This window comes from Pan troglodytes, chromosome 21 (genome assembly GCF_028858775.2).
Source record: "Pan troglodytes isolate AG18354 chromosome 21, NHGRI_mPanTro3-v2.0_pri, whole genome shotgun sequence".
In the NCBI taxonomy this organism is placed as follows: domain Eukaryota; kingdom Metazoa; phylum Chordata; class Mammalia; order Primates; family Hominidae; genus Pan; species Pan troglodytes.
This window is the reverse complement of record NC_072419.2, coordinates 31,627,467-31,632,472: the sequence shown is the minus strand read 5'-3', so window position 1 is coordinate 31,632,472 and position 5,006 is coordinate 31,627,467. Positions and strand designations below refer to the sequence as shown.

The following is a 5,006-nucleotide window of genomic DNA, read 5'->3' as shown; positions in this document are numbered from 1 at the left end:
CTCTTCAGGATAGCAGAGAACATGCTTCAGTGAGGCAGAGCCTGCAGCCCCTAGACATGGAGCCAAAGGAGGGGGGGTTCCCCACAATTGTTTCTGCAGGTTCAGCTGCACTATGATCTCTTCTCAGTTATCACATATGGGGTCCCATTTGACATAGATTGGATGTTTTGTCCCCTCCAAATCTCCTGTTGAAATGGGATCTCTGGTGTTGGAGGTGGAGCCTAGTGGGAGGTGTTTGGGTTATGGTGGGGATGCCTCATGAATGGCTTGGTGCTCTCCTCCTGGTGATGAGTGAGTTCTCTATGAGTTCACATGGGATCTGGTTATTTAAAAGAGGCTGGCATCCCCTCCCTCTCTGTCTTGCTCCCCATCTTACTTTGTGATACACTGGCTCCTGCTTCACCTTCTGCCATGACTAAAAGCTTCCTGAGGCCCCACCAGAAGCCAAGCAGATGCCCGTGCCATGCTTGTATAAATGAAGAATCAAGAGCCAAGTAAAACTCATTTCTTGGCCAGGCACGGTGGCTTATGCCTGTAATCCCAGCACTTTGGGAGGCCAAGGCGGGTGGATCACCTGAGGTCAGGAGTTTGAGACCAGGCTGGCCAACGTGGCGAAACCTCGTCTCTACTAAATATACAAAAAAAATTTAGCTGGGTTTGGGTGGTGGGTGTCTGTAATCCCAGTTACTTGGGAGGCTGAGGCAGAAGAATTGCTTGAACCTGGGAGGTGGAGGTTGCAGTGAACCGAGATCATGCCACTGCACCCCACCCTGGGTGACGGAGTGAGACTATGTCTCAAAAAACAAAACAAAAACAAAAAACAACAACAAAACAAAACAAGATACTTCATTTCTTTATAAATTGCCCAGTCTCAGATATTCCTTTGTAGCAATGCAAATTGACTAACAGGCCATTCCACAAGCCAATAAATTCCCCTTTTGCCTAAATCAGTCACAGTTGGTTTTGATGCTTGCAACCAGAAGCACCTTGAAAATTTTATCTGAAGGAGAGTATTTGATTTCCATTTTTAATAGTATTTGTGAACTGGTTAAACTGAAAACTTTCTCTAGAAATGCTAAATAAAATCTATGTGTCCTTTTTTTAAGGAAATATATATTTAATCATTCTCTTGAACGATCAGAACTCCAAAGCTAGTTTTCTATAACAAAATGTAATACAGACACGGTGGCTCCAAGGGCCAGGAAGGCAGTGGTTAAGACACGAAAAGTGTGGGAAGGGGGCTGGAAACAAAGCATTCTTTTCCATCAAAACTTCATTCCTCAAGGCCTCAATTCAAACAGTCATTGTCCCTGCTTTCAAAAGTCTCTGTGTGCTTCATGGAAGGTATATGTTTGTTGCCTTAATTTGAACTGTGGCCAGGCAGGGTCTGGAGATCTAAATTCAGAGTAAGAAAACTTGAGGTAGAACTCAGGCAGCTCTCTTACAGAACTTGGCTTAGAGGGTAGAATGAAGGGAAAGGAACTTAGAAGCGCAACAAGCTGAAGATAATCCCAGCAGGCATTTCCCACAGGCCTTGTCAACTCTGTTCTCTGAGAGATGTTATCCTGGTGTCCGATAGAGTTTTGGCTCTCTGTGCTGAGGCAGCAGCCAAAGAGACAGAATGCTTATTTGCCAATGACTAATGTGAGGAAGCAGACATATTTGTTTGTTGCCCTCTTGCTAGGCCCTTTTCTACTCTAAATCAGGGTTTCTTAGCCCTGACACAGTTGACCCTTGGGACTGGGTAATTGTAATGGGGAGACGTCCTGTACATGGTAGGAGGTTGAGCAGCATCCCTGGCCTCTACCCACTAGATGCTAGTAGCACCGTCTCCTCCTCCACTCCCTCATTGTGGCAACCAAAATTGTCTTCAGACATTCCCCCGGGGATGGGGGGCGAAAATCTCCCCAGTTGAGTCCCACTGCTCTAGATGCTATTGAAAACTGAGGTCATAGCTATCTACGCAGGATGGAAAGGAGAAGCCTCAGAGCTTGTGATGACATAATGCCACATAGTCACGGTGAAAGGTCCTTCCCTGGACCATTCACAGATGAACATCATCTGAGAAATAAACCCGCATTTGTTTGAAAAGATGGTGCTCACTTTACTTATAAAATCGGTGTCACAGACTGATTTGTTTATGCTAAAATTATGATCATTTTTCTTATCTTTGGCATTTTTCAGTTGGGAAGAGAAACTGAGGCACCTTTGGAAGCATCATAAAAAGTGAATCACTTGACCCATTACTAAAATGCAGCCGTCCCTGAGTTGCAAAGTGGCAGTCAATTAGCAGCATCTTAGAATATACACTACAGCTTAATTCATGGAATATAAGATGTGGATATATTGGGATAGAGACTTTCTGGGAGCTTTCTTAGAGCAACATTACAGCACATATAACTAAAATTTCAGAGACAAAGAACACGCACTATCCTATCCTCTCACTCCCCAGTTGATAGGTAGGGGGAGGTCCCTGAGATCTGGGGATGCACTTGTCTCCTCGTGCATTTTACTTATTACTCTTGTCTAGTTCAGATGAATTATTTTCCCAACTTCTAATATGTCTTTGAAGATAGATTTTTCTTGTTCATATTGGAGCCTTCTGCTTTTGGCTTCTTTTTGTTTCTTATTCTTGTTTGCTCACTCCAGACTTCTAGATATGAATTCACTTCCTCCCAGAAATATAAAACTAGGTCATATCTGGTGGCAAAATAGTTCTGTAGATCCCTGTTGTAACGATGACTTTGCATGCTTTTTTGTGGCCGAGTCACATTATTTTAGCATCAGGTAAGGGGCAAGAAGCAGAAGTGTCCAGCTGATGGCAAAAAAAGAAGAGACACACAGAGAAGACTTTGAGTTCAGCAGCTGTAGGTGACTCCGCCTTTTGATCTCAGATTCTGTCCTTTGATATCCCCTGTTGCTTTGGCAATGTCATTTTCAATCATACAGGAGTATGTGTTGTTGATCGTAACATTGTAGAGCACAGACACAACCTTCATGGCCACATCCTCAGAGTTCAGCTCAAAGGTGGTATTGGAGACTTCTGAGAATTTGGCTCCCTGGTCAACTAGGGATCTTCAGACCACTGTGGGCTGAGAGACCAATAAGGGAGCCTCACATCGCAAGGTCTCTGAGCTGGCATTATAGTCTACTTTCACCTCTGGCATGCTGAAGGCTCCAGTTTTATACTCAAGGTTAGCATTCCCCTTGCCTTTAGAAGTGATGATATAACATTTGTAGGTGCCAGCATCTGTGAGTTGTATGTTTTTCAGCTGCAGAGAGGCATTGCCAACTATCACTTGATCAGCAAGCACTGCTGTCAGGCCTCTGAACATTTCATCCTGCTCTGACAGCTCATCTTTGCCTTCTTTGAACTCATGGACCAAGCCTATAACCCCTTCCTTCAGCCACTGTATCATGATAATCAGAAAGTTTGATGTCAAGTTCAAAAGTGCAGCTCAGGATTCCATCCTCCCCAATGTTCCCAGCTGAGGTGAGAGTAGCAACTGTGATGGAGTGTCTCCCTGAAATACCAAAGCCAATGATGAGTGCAATTGCTCCAGCCAGAGTAACGATGATGCTAATTATGCTGTAGAAACTTCATGGCTTTTTCTTTGTTTTCATGAAGACCCAATCTGCTGCTCTTTAGCATATTTCTTTTTCTTTTCTTTTTTTTTTTTTTGAGACAGAGTCTCACTCTGTCTCCCAGGCTGGAGTGCAGTGGCGCCATCTCCGCTCACTGCAAGCTCCGCCTCCCGGGTTCACGCCATTCTGCTTCAGCCTCCTGAGTAGCTGGGACTACAGGCGCCCGCCACCACGCCCGGCTAATTTTTTTGTATTTTTTCGTAGAGACTGGGTTTCACCGTGTTAGCCAGGATGGTTTTGATCTCCTGACCTCTTGATCCACCTGCCTCGGCCTCCCAAAGTGCTGGGATTATAGGCGTGAGCCAACGCTCCCGGCCTAGCATATTTCTTAAAGAAGAAGGTGGACTGATAAATGATCCCAGGTGAAATTTATATCTATCTGGATTAAATCCTTGTGCTTTTCTGGAGGAATCAGGGAGCACAGAGAGGCTGCGATACCGTGCTTCTTGAACTTGGATGTCATACGTGTCCTTTTAAAGTCACAGCTTATCTCTCATCACTTAAGGGGAATTTTCAGTGGCCACAAATAAAGGGTAAAAACCAGAGTGGTGAGAAGAACTGCTTTGTGGACCTTGCCAGCTTTAGCAACCAGACTTTTTCTTTATTTTTAAAAATTGAGCAGAAAGTACAGAGAGTTGCCAATACACCCCTCCTCCTCCACAGCTTCCCCTATTATTAGCATCTTGCAGTGGTGTGCTACATTTGTTATAACCAATGAACCAGTATTGGTACATTATTAACTAAAGTCTGCAGTTCACATTAGGGTTCATCGTTTGTGTTGTACATTATTTTTTAAAAAATTTTTTGTAGAGATGAGGTCTCACTATGTTACCCAGGCTGGTCTCGAACTCCTGGGTCAGGTAATCTTCCCACCTTGGCCTCCCAAAGCATTGGGTTTATAAGCATGAGCCACTGTGCCTGGCTATGTTGTACATTCTACGGGTTTAGACAAATGTATAATGTTATGTATCCACCATTATAGCATCATATACAACAGTTTCATTGTCCTAAAAGTCCTCTGCATTCTGCCTATTCATCTCTCCCTTCCTCCCTCCAAATTCCTGGCAACCACAGATCTTTTTACTGTCTGCATTGTTTCGCCTTTTCCAAAATGTCCCATAGTTGGAATCATACAATAAGTACGACACTTATGTCACTTTAGTGTCTTTTATTTACCAACATGCATTGCATGTGAGGTTGCTCCATGTCTTTTCTTGGCTAGATAACTCACTTCTTTTTATCACTGAATGAGATTCCATTGCCTGGATTTGTTTATATATTCATCAATTGAGGGAGCATCTTGATTGCTTTCAGTTTTTGGCTACTAGGAAAAAGCTGCTATCAACATTCCTACGCAGGTT

The 5,006-nt window shown here is 43.7% G+C and overlaps 1 pseudogene; it reads right to left on the bottom strand.

The window, feature by feature from the left end:
* Positions 1–2,664: 2,664 nt before the first annotated feature.
* Positions 2,665–3,335, bottom strand: LOC129138177 (V-set domain-containing T-cell activation inhibitor 1-like; annotated as a pseudogene).
* Between the last annotated feature and the right edge of the window lie 1,671 nt (positions 3,336–5,006).